Source organism: Rhagoletis zephyria, unplaced genomic scaffold (assembly GCF_001687245.7).
Source record: "Rhagoletis zephyria isolate East Lansing unplaced genomic scaffold, Rhagoletis_zephyria_1.1 Rzeph_scaffold_01964, whole genome shotgun sequence".
Classification (NCBI taxonomy): domain Eukaryota; kingdom Metazoa; phylum Arthropoda; class Insecta; order Diptera; family Tephritidae; genus Rhagoletis; species Rhagoletis zephyria.
The window spans coordinates 58,499-71,459 of NW_016159048.1; positions in this window are offsets into that span (position 1 = coordinate 58,499).

Here is a 12,961-nt window from a genome sequence, read left to right on the forward strand (position 1 = left end):
ACTAGTGTCCTGTGTATACAACCCTCATAGATGTTGCATGTTAGATTCGTTTTTTGTTGAGGTGTCTTTGTTTATTATTGAGTATGAGCGTTTTGTTATATGTGGTGACTTCAATGTCAATTTGCTTATGAATGACTCATATGCCAATAAACTACTGGATCATGTATCTGCTGCAGGTCTTGCTGTAGTTAACAAATTCATACCAACAAGATTTGCGCACAATTCATGTCCTAGTTTGTTAGACCTCATTATCACGTCAAGCCTCGACCATATTCTTAAATTTGACCAAATAAGTTTTATCTCCGACCACGACCTAATATTTTGTGCACTAGATGTAACGTTTAATTGTCCTGCTGATAGTGTTACTTCTATGTATCGTGATTTTAAGTCTGTAAATGTTAATGATCTGTCAAATGTTGACTGGGATGCATGTTGGTTTGTTGAGTCGGTATATGCCAAACTTGACTTTTTAAATAAAACTATGTCTGAATTATTTGATGCCCATGTTCCTCTTCGTACTGTTCGCGTTTTGAATAACTCTTGTCCGTGGTATAATAGTAATGTCAGATCAGCTATAAAAGCTCGTAATAGATTATATGCGAAATGGAAAAGAACCAACACGGACCTCGCTTGGTCGCAATACAAACTTGCCCGAAATAAAGCTACCACCATTGCAAGACAAGCGAAACGGTTGTATTGTAACTCCAAGTTGAACCCATCACTACCATCAAAAGACCTATGGTGCAATTTGGGAAGCCTTAATGTGCATGGAAAACATAAAACTGAGTGTAAAATTGACCCTAACATTCTAAATGAATATTTTATTGGCGCCTGCAAAAGCCGCGAAAGTTCTCTAGCTCAAAACCTCAATAGCAATTTTGCACTGAGAGAAAAGTTTCAATTTAATGGAGTTACAGAAGCAGAAGTTATGAAGTCAATTATGAGCGTCAAGTCTAATGCTATTGGTGAGGATGGTATATCCTTGAAGTTTGTGAAACTTGTTCTGCAATTCATTCTAGGAACTCTTACACATATAATCAATCACTGCTTCACAACTTCGTGTTTTCAAACGGAGTGGAAAAAAGCTGTGATTATTCCTGTCGCTAAAAAGAATACCGCCTCTGAACCTAGTGGCTACAGGCCAATTAGCATTTTGCCAGTATTCTCAAAAGTGTGTGAGTCTTTGATGGCAGAGCAAATTTCATCATTCGTCCAAGAAAATAATCTTTTATCTCCGTTGCAGTCAGGATTTAGACCAAAGCATAGCTGCTCTACAGCTACTTCCTGTCGCTAAAAAGAATACCGCCTCTGAACCTAGTGGCTACAGGCCAATTAGCATTTTGCCAGTATTCTCAAAAGTGTGTGAGTCTTTGATGGCAGAGCAAATTTCATCATTCGTCCAAGAAAATAATCTTTTATCTCCGTTGCAGTGAGGATTTAGACCAAAGCATAGCTGCTCTACAGCTACTTTAAAAATACTTGACGACATAAGAATACAGTTTGACAAAGGTGACTTAACTCTTCTCTGCCTTCTTGATTTTACTAAGGCGTTTGATTTAGTAAATCATGACCTGCTTTGTACAAAGCTTAAATATTACTTTGGATTCTCCGATAGCTCTGTTAAACTTATGACCAGCTACCTTGAGGGAAGAAGTCAAAAGGTGATGTGCAAATCTGCGTCATCAAAATCCTGTATTGTTGCCTCCGGTGTGCCGCAAGGCTCCGTGCTTGGTCCCCTTTTGTTTAGTCTTTTTGTCAATGATGTATTTTCTGTTTGTCAGTATGTTAATGTCCATGCCTATGCTGACGAAATTCAATTGTATTTGTCTAGCCGTGTCGATCTTGTTGAGGATTTGCGTTATAAAATAAATAGTGACTTGTCTGCAATATCGCAATGGTCCCGTGATAATTGTCTTTGCGTAAATGCTGCGAAGTCATATGTGTTACCCATTAGTAACAATGTTGTACATGTTGAGGATATTCCAAAAATGTTTGTAGATAATAGTGTCCTTACGTTTACTGACAAAGTTAGAAACTTAGGCTTCGATGTTAACTCTATGTTGAGCTGCTCTGACCATATTAATAAAGTTGTTAGTAATGTGTATTTTGTTTTACGTAGATTGAGAATGTCAGCTTCGTTTACGCCTTTAGACTAGAAGAAAGCTAGCAATTCAACTCATTGTACCACACATTACGTACTCTGAGCTTGGGCATAGTGAACTTGATTCTACTTCATATCACAAAATTGATGTTGCGTTCAATAATTTTACGCGTTACGTTTATGGCCACAAAAAATATGACCACATCTCTTTCTGGAAAAACAAAATTCTTGGCTGCAGCATTTTTGAATATCTTTCGGCCAGAAACTGTATATATATTTACAAGCTCATACAATTCAAAACACCGAAATATCTTCACGAGAAGTTAGAATTACCTAAGTCTTGTAGGCATCAAAATCTGATTATCCCTAAATTTTCCTATTTGCCATCATCTCGGCTATTTTTTGTTAATGCTGTGAGGCTGTGGAATTCCATTCCTGATACTATCAAAGTTGCGTTGAATAGGAGCAACTATAAGAAAGTAATACACAAGTATTTCACCTCTGTGTGATAAATGCGATTGCAATTTAACAGTTCTCTTTCCCCCTATTTATTTCTCTATCTTTCTTTTTTGTTTTTTCTTTTTCTTTGTGTTTTTCTTTTTGGGTTTCCCAACTGCAATGAGTGACTATTAAATGACTACTATTTAATCTTACTTTTATTTAATTGTTATTTTTTATTTTATTTTTTAATTTAAGATAACTGTTTGTATTTAAATTTATTGCTATTATATTTTTACGTTAGTTTTAAGATAAGTCTGTATCAGACGATTTTGCGGTTTAATTTTGTAATTGAAAGCTGTTGATGTACTACAAAAGACTGAGTCTTACAGGTACAACCTCATTTCTTAAATAAATAAATAANTTTGTATTTACATTTATTGCTTTTATATTTTCACGTTAGATTTAAGATAAGTCTGTATCAGATGATTTTGCGTTTTAATTTTGTAATTGAAAGCTGTTGATGTACTACAAAAGACTGAGTCTTACAGGTACAACCTCATTTCTTAAATAAATAAATATATAAATAATACGTACATATTATGTATGTACATACATATAATAAATACAAATTTACGCTTTAAGATCACGAAGACTGCATTCTTTAACACCTCTGCAAATTGTATTTTTGCTATTTTATTGTCAATTTTCGTATATGAGTCACCCTGTGCGCTTTTTCTTCGTGGATTTCTGGATTTTCTGTGGAATCAGTTCATCGGGTATCCGCTCACGTGTGCTATGTCAACAAATTAAAGTTACTGGGATAACACGCTGGTGTAGGGATCATGAGAGATTCCTTGCCGTTTAAATTCTACGCATCATTTACGTATCAACCAAAAAAAAAAGACTTTATAAATTGGTGGCCAAAAATTCCAATTGCCTAAATGCAGGTCAATGTGCCAGTAAATTAAAGATCTTCGATATGTGCAATTTCCTTTATAAGATATATATATATACAATACCTATTGCATATTAGAAACACAGAAGTTCTCGGAAACCCTTCTTATATGCATTCTTTCTTTTATGAAGAGTACGCTCAATAGAAAGATCTTTTTTATATAACCTTTAATTTAAGCATACTCTATATTTTAATAAATACAATAAATAAAATATGGGAAAATATAACTTTAAAAAACAAAACGTAACAAAGTGTACATATGTATGTACCAGGGTTGTTGCGAATATTCGCATTCGCATTCGCAACCGCGGAGCTTCCGCATTAATTTTAACAATCGCATTCGCTTTCGCATTCGCAATAATCAATGCGGAGCTTTTGCGAATGCGAATATTCTGCAAGTGGACCGATAAAACGTATATATGGCAAAAAAAAATTACATATTGTAGCCAATATTTTTGTCTGTGGTCGTAGGAGTGTTTGTGTAACAAAACTGGTCAAATGTCATATTTATCAACTTTGATAAAAATGTCTTTAAAATATTATTTCTTAAGCTATATAACCGAGCTATCAATGGACAGCCATAGAAGTTCCCACTTCTACTTGACCTTTGACGTACGTCAAAGAGAACATAGTCCTTTTAATAATATATTTTTTCTGTGCTTTAAATACCTGCTTTGGCTTCTTTCTTTATTATGACTTCTTTGGACCAATCTTAAAAAAAGACTACTAGACACAAAAGAAGAAAGTGTGAACTGTAATTCTTAACAACATTTTCGTGATTTGCGTTTGATGTTATAGGCGGCATACACGGTGCGTCTGACTCGTGAGTGAGATGTGTTTGTGAAAATAAGTATGTGTTAGTTACACCAACAGGACTCCCGGCATGACTCTGAATGTGTCAACTGTGAGTAGTCGAAGGCGAGTCAACACGTACACAAATGAATCGCGACTCAGACTTACCGCGTATGCCACCTATTACATTTATTCGTTTGAATAAATTCAAATGGGGCTCTTTGGGGAATTTATTTTTAGCAAAAATTTAAAAAACAGGAGTTTTGTTTACTTGTTGGATAATATTTTTTCCATAGGGATATACATTGGATCCTTGGCTAAAAACATCGGTGGTAAAACTCTCCCTTCTTTGCTATTTAAATTCAATGAGTAAGCACCTTCAATAGGGATTTCCAGTAGAAACGATCAACGTCTAGCCATAAAGAGAATCGATGCTCAAATAATTAAAAAGCTATAGGTCTGACCTTTACTTAGATAAGAATTACGTAACTATCTGTTATTCAAATGCTTATAAAAAAAACGGGGTGCTTTAAAAAAAATAACAATATTCTGATCCGATTCGGCTGGTAGCCACGACTTTGAAAACAGAATTTTGTTCAAAAATAATAATCTATTTTCCATATCCACCTATTTAGCTCGCTATATCACAACACTGAGGATTTGGCAATAACCTTTTTCATCTATTAAAAAACAACACTTACGGGGCAATGTTTATTGTAAGAACAACATTTTTTTCTATGAATCGACATACTTTAAGCATTGTTGACGCTATTTCCATTTGAATGAGGAAATAGCGTCAATGACTTTATTTCCAAATATTTGTTGACTTTATTTCGCTTTTGAAAAGGTAAAAATGTCAATTGACTTTATTTCGCACCAGGGTGGGAAATAAACTCAATTGACCTTATTTCCATTGACCTTATTACCTGTCACCCCAAAAACTACATTAGCTACTTTCACAATTTAAACCATAACCACACAGGCAAACAGGGCATTGCAGTTATGGTAAAAAAGGATACTTCGCAAAAACAAATACAAATTCAATCTCCTTTATCAACAATAGCCATCGAATTAGATGTAGGGTTCCGTTTCACTATAATCTCCATTTATATACCGCCACATCAAAACTTCAGTCTGACAGAGTTGCAAGACATTATACGCTGTTTTAACACGCCTATAATCATTAGGCGACTTAAATGCCTGGAACCCATTCTGGGGTTCCAACTCCATGAATCAAAGAGGTCAGACCCTAGAAGACTTCATCATGTTCGAAGACCTGATAGTACTAAACGACAACGCACCCACTCATTTTTAAACGTTCAAAACTTTTACCAATGTGGATGTAGTTCTATGTTCCGCCAATCTGGCTCCAAGGCTTAACACCTCAACATTGGATCGCCTACATGGAAGTGACCACTTCCCTATCCTGACCAATCTCAGTATACCAAACACTAATTGTGGCAAACCGAAATCAAAATTTTTAATTAACAAAGCCGACTGGAAAAAATTTCAAACATTAACAGACAGCCTAATTTCAAAAACTCCACAAACCCGTAACATTAACAAAGAAGCCAAAAATATTGAGCGAACAATTCGAACAGCCGCTCACTTTTCCTTTCTCCAGACGCAACATAAAACACAAAAACACATTGTGCCGTACTGGTCCCCACACATGTCGTTGTTGAGAGAAAACAAATTTAAGTCATGGGAATCTTTTAAGAAAGATAGAACGGACTCTAACTTGCTTATCTATAAAAAGGCAAACGCCCACTTCAAAAAATCACTTAAGGTAGCCAAAAGAAAGTCCCTAGCGAATTTCACTGCCTCAATAAATCCCAGAACAGACCCTAAACAAGTTTGGGCCAATATAAAAAGACTGACAGGGACTTACAATCCGCAATTCATTAAATTTATCAACAATGATGGTCCCATCTACGCCGCAAAAGATATTGCAGATGTTTTCTGCGCTTCATGGTCTGAATACTCTAAAGATTCGAATTTCCACAGTGAATTTATCCAGGAAAAATATACTACTTTGGCGAAAGTCCATAAAAACAGCAACCTCTCTGCAAACGCGGAAGGATTGGAGAACCCTATTTCCACATTCGAATTTGAAATGACAATCGGTTCGATGAAAGGTAAGACTCCTGGAAGAGACCGAATCTCCTACCCATTAATAAAAAATCTTTCTGGACAAACAAAAAACAGAGTCGTAGACCTTTTTAACGAAATTTTAAACCAACGAAACTACCCACAAAGTTGGAAACATGCTATCGTTGTCCCCATACCTAAGCCTCACCAGCGTAATACAACCGTTTCAGGCTTCAGGCCCATCTCTTTACTGTCTTGCCTGAGTAAAACCTTAGAGAAAATAGTAGCAAAGCGCTTAATGTGATACGCGATGACAAACGGTTTAATAAGCACCAATCAGTTTGCCTTTAAGGAAGGACAAAATACTTTGGATGCTCTACTTCTATTTGAAAACTTTACAAGAAGAGCTTTAGCTACTAAAAACCATATTTCAGTGCGTAGTCTCGATATCGGGAAAGCATACGATCGAATCGGAATTCATGTTGTTTTAAAAAAGTTATCAGACTGGAAAATAGGCACTAGGATCTACAATTTTGTAAAGTCGTTCTTAAGCAATCGCACTTTTTGCGTCAAAATCAACAACAAATATGCAAAAACCAGAAAGCTATTCAACGGCATCCCACAAGGATCGCCTCTGTCCGTAATATTATTTATCATTGCGTTTGATGATATTAATAAAATATTCTTAAGCCAAAAATCTATTTCTCACATTACTTACGCGGATGATGTATTGTTATTCACGAAATGCAAAGATTTGACGACTGCTCACATTAGTTTTGTAAAAATGTTAAGTGATATTTCGAAATGGTCCAATATCTCTGGAGCTAACATATCCATCACAAAATGTAAAACTATGCATATTTGCAATAAACAAAGATGCACGTCACCAAATCTTACATTTAATTCTCAGACCATTAATAGTTGTAACAGCTTACGTATATTAGGTAGAATATTCGTAAGGAAACTTACTTTTAGAGAGCATTGTACATACGTTAAGAAAGAGTTAATTACACGTTTAAAAGTAATAAAATATCTTTCCACTAAATACTGTATGGTCCATACCGTCACATTGGTAAAGATCGTGAGGGCTTTGATTTTGTCAAAAATAGACTACGGGCTGGTTATTTATGGACACTGTGCGAAACGGAATTTGAAACTTATAACCCCAGCCTACCACACTGCCGCAAGAAGGAGGATACGCGCATTCCCAACGTCGCCAACTAAATGCATTTTGACAGAATCAGGGTTACCGTCCATTGTTGAAAGAGTCAATTTCTGTCAAGCAGGATTATCACAAAAATTTTATTTAGCTGCAACACCCTTCTGCAAGATGCGGTCAAAAGCGCTGTGACAAGGAAAAGGGAAAGTAGAAACCGAAAATCTGCGGTGGAAAGAGTTCTAGAGGCAGCAAGGATACTGGAAATTCCCATCTCTCTAACTAAGACCAAATTCAAACGACCTCCACCCTGGCAATGTTTCGAACCGATTATGGTACTCAAGATGGCTAAATACTCAAAAGAAAATACAGCACCTACAGCTTTCCGGAAAATCTTCCTCGAACTCACCACCCCTTTTAGAGAAATGCAATGGAAACTCTTATATGTATACTGACGGGTCAAAGAATTCCTCGGCAACTGCCTATGCTGTTGTCGACGAATACCAGAACACAATTGCCGCGGGTCTCCTACACCCATTCTGTTCGGCATATACAGCTGAGGTAGTAGCGATTTACGAGGCTGTTAAATTTGCAATTGAATCGGGAGAGCAATTTGTCATTGTAACCGATAGTCTGTCAACGGTGAAATCTCTTTCAAATGACAAAAATAATAATCATTTAATGATAGCCATTAAAAATATGCTTATGGAAAATAAAAACAGAATAAAGATTATGTGGGGCCCTAGTCACGTCGGAATTGACGGCAATAAGACTGCAGATCGTAGAGCGAAACTTGCATCAGAACAACCCCTAGTGACATCAAAATGGATGTTAAAACAAGACATTTATAGGCACATTACCTCAGTAATGTTCTTAAATAAACAGAACGATTGGAAAAACGTTCGTCATCACTATTCGGATATCAATATAGGAAGCAAAAGCCCCAANGTCAACAACAAATATGCAAAAACCAGAAAGCTATTCAACGGCATCCTACAAGGATCGCCTCTGTCCGTAATATTATTTATTATTGCGTTTGATGATATTAATAAAATATTCTTAAGCCAAAAATCTATTTCACACATTACTTACGCGGATGATGTATTGTTATTCACAAAATGCGAAGATTTGACAACTGCTCATAACAGTTTTGTAAAAATTGTAAGTGATATTTCGAAATGGTCCAATATCTCTGGAGCTAACATATCCATCACAAAATGTAAAACTATGCATATTTTCAATAAACAAAGATGCACGTCACCAAATCTTACATTTAATTCTCAGACCATTAATAGTTGTAACAGCTTACGTATATTAGGTAGAATATTCGTAAGGAAACTTACTTTTAGAGAGCATTGTACATACGTTAAGAAAGAGTTAATTACACGTTTAAAAGTAATAAAATATCTTTCCACTAAATACTGTATGGTCCATACCGTCACATTGGTAAAGATCGTGAGGGCTTTGATTTTGTCAAAAATAGACTACGGGCTGGTTATTTATGGACACTGTGCGAAACGGAATTTGAAACTTATAACCCCAGCCTACCACACTGCCGCAAGAAGGAGGATACGCGCATTCCCAACGTCGCCAACTAAATGCATTTTGACAGAATCAGGGTTACCGTCCATTGTTGAAAGAGTCAATTTCTGTCAAGCAGGATTATCACAAAAATTTTATTTAGCTGCAACACCCTTCTGCAAGATGCGGTCAAAAGCGCTGTGACAAGGAAAAGGGAAAGTAGAAACCGAAAATCTGCGGTGGAAAGAGTTCTAGAGGCAGCAAGGATACTGGAAATTCCCATCTCTCTAACTAAGACCAAATTCAAACGACCTCCACCCTGGCAATGTTTCGAACCGATTATGGTACTCAAGATGGCTAAATACTCAAAAGAAAATACAGCACCTACAGCTTTCCGGAAAATCTTCCTCGAACTCACCACCCCTTTTAGAGAAATGCAATGGAAACTCTTATATGTATACTGACGGGTCAAAGAATTCCTCGGCAACTGCCTATGCTGTTGTCGACGAATACCAGAACACAATTGCCGCGGGTCTCCTACACCCATTCTGTTCGGCATATACAGCTGAGGTAGTAGCGATTTACGAGGCTGTTAAATTTGCAATTGAATCGGGAGAGCAATTTGTCATTGTAACCGATAGTCTGTCAACGGTGAAATCTCTTTCAAATGACAAAAATAATAATCATTTAATGATAGCCATTAAAAATATGCTTATGGAAAATAAAAACAGAATAAAGATTATGTGGGGCCCTAGTCACGTCGGAATTGACGGCAATAAGACTGCAGATCGTAGAGCGAAACTTGCATCAGAACAACCCCTAGTGACATCAAAATGGATGTTAAAACAAGACATTTATAGGCACATTACCTCAGTAATGTTCTTAAATAAACAGAACGATTGGAAAAACGTTCGTCATCACTATTCGGATATCAATATAGGAAGCAAAAGCCCCAACCTTCCCCTCGATGTTAGTTGCAGCGAATAAAAGTCATTCATTCGCCTCAGAATCGGACATACAGTCATCTCCCACAGCCACATTCTCACAGGAGCTCTACCACCCCTATGCTCGTTCTGCGGTTCTAATCACCTCACCGTCTGCCACTTATTAGATATTTGCCCAAACTTCACCGCTACAAGAACGGCACTTTTTGACAATATCAAACCTTCCAGCCTACTAAGGAAAACTGAGTCTGATAAGATAAAATTAGTTAATNGTATACTGACGGGTCAAAGAATTCCTCGGCAACTGCCTATGCTGTTGTCGACGAATACCAGAACACAATTGCCGCGGGTCTCCTACACCCATTCTGTTCGGCATATACAGCTGAGGTAGTAGCGATTTACGAGGCTNGAAGATTTGACAACTGCTCATAACAGTTTTGTAAAAATTGTAAGTGATATTTCGAAATGGTCCAATATCTCTGGAGCTAACATATCCATCACAAAATGTAAAACTATGCATATTTTCAATAAACAAAGATGCACGTCACCAAATCTTACATTTAATTCTCAGACCATTAATAGTTGTAACAGCTTACGTATATTAGGTAGAATATTCGTAAGGAAACTTACTTTTAGAGAGCATTGTACATACGTTAAGAAAGAGTTAATTACACGTTTAAAAGTAATAAAATATCTTTCCACTAAATACTGTATGGTCCATACCGTCACATTGGTAAAGATCGTGAGGGCTTTGATTTTGTCAAAAATAGACTACGGGCTGGTTATTTATGGACACTGTGCGAAACGGAATTTGAAACTTATAACCCCAGCCTACCACACTGCCGCAAGAAGGAGGATACGCGCATTCCCAACGTCGCCAACTAAATGCATTTTGACAGAATCAGGGTTACCGTCCATTGTTGAAAGAGTCAATTTCTGTCAAGCAGGATTATCACAAAAATTTTATTTAGCTGCAACACCCTTCTGCAAGATGCGGTCAAAAGCGCTGTGACAAGGAAAAGGGAAAGTAGAAACCGAAAATCTGCGGTGGAAAGAGTTCTAGAGGCAGCAAGGATACTGGAAATTCCCATCTCTCTAACTAAGACCAAATTCAAACGACCTCCACCCTGGCAATGTTTCGAACCGATTATGGTACTCAAGATGGCTAAATACTCAAAAGAAAATACAGCACCTACAGCTTTCCGGAAAATCTTCCTCGAACTCACCACCCCTTTTAGAGAAATGCAATGGAAACTCTTATATGTATACTGACGGGTCAAAGAATTCCTCGGCAACTGCCTATGCTGTTGTCGACGAATACCAGAACACAATTGCCGCGGGTCTCCTACACCCATTCTGTTCGGCATATACAGCTGAGGTAGTAGCGATTTACGAGGCTGTTAAATTTGCAATTGAATCGGGAGAGCAATTTGTCATTGTAACCGATAGTCTGTCAACGGTGAAATCTCTTTCAAATGACAAAAATAATAATCATTTAATGATAGCCATTAAAAATATGCTTATGGAAAATAAAAACAGAATAAAGATTATGTGGGGCCCTAGTCACGTCGGAATTGACGGCAATAAGACTGCAGATCGTAGAGCGAAACTTGCATCAGAACAACCCCTAGTGACATCAAAATGGATGTTAAAACAAGACATTTATAGGCACATTACCTCAGTAATGTTCTTAAATAAACAGAACGATTGGAAAAACGTTCGTCATCACTATTCGGATATCAATATAGGAAGCAAAAGCCCCAACCTTCCCCTCGATGTTAGTTGCAGCGAATAAAAGTCATTCATTCGCCTCAGAATCGGACATACAGTCATCTCCCACAGCCACATTCTCACAGGAGCTCTACCACCCCTATGCTCGTTCTGCGGTTCTAATCACCTCACCGTCTGCCACTTATTAGATATTTGCCCAAACTTCACCGCTACAAGAACGGCACTTTTTGACAATATCAAACCTTCCAGCCTACTAAGGAAAACTGAGTCTGATAAGATAAAATTAGTTAATGAGTTTCTAAAAACAACTGACTTAAAAAAGCGTATATAAAGTAAATTCGATACCACATACAATCACAAGTAAATATGTACCCTAAATCGCACTATCCTTAATGTAAACCCATATACTTAGTATAAGAGAGCCGAAGGCCTTAGATGCTAGTACTCCCATTTTGTGTAAACAAGTGATTCATCACTTGCTTTCAATTAAATAATAATAATAATATGTATGTACATACATATGTTATATACTAGCTTATAGCCGCGGGTTTTACCCCGCGCTTTTATACAAATAATAATAATAGATTGGCGCTTACACATATGTTAGTGTTTGGCCGAGCTTCTCCTCAATCTTGTGGCGTGCGNGGCCCTAGTCACGTCGGAATTGACGGCAATAAGACTGCAGATCGTAGAGCGAAACTTGCATCAGAACAACCCCTAGTGACATCAAAATGGATGTTAAAACAAGACATTTATAGGCACATTACCTCAGTAATGTTCTTAAATAAACAGAACGATTGGAAAAACGTTCGTCATCACTATTCGGATATCAATATAGGAAGCAAAAGCCCCAANTTTTATACAAATAGGAAAAATAATTTAATGTTAGATCTTATTTCTGTGCCCATTTCGTTATAGCTCGTTATTTTTTAAGCGAGTTAAGGTATTTAGGCCGTTTAAAACTATGAAATTATAAAATCTCGTCTGCGCGCTAGGCCTACGAAATATATCAATCCCTCTAAGTTTACCTTAAAATGGTTCCAGGTATACGACGCGTGAACGTGTAACCTTCTTGGAGGTGCCACGGCGGGTTCTAATATTTCCAACTCAAATTTAGTAACCTGGCCTTGATAAAATACCACTTCTCATTACTGTAGCAAATGCCTCAAGAGAGCTTTAGATTATAAGGCCGAACCCGGCTCTCCCTTTTCCATTTAATGAAATTTATT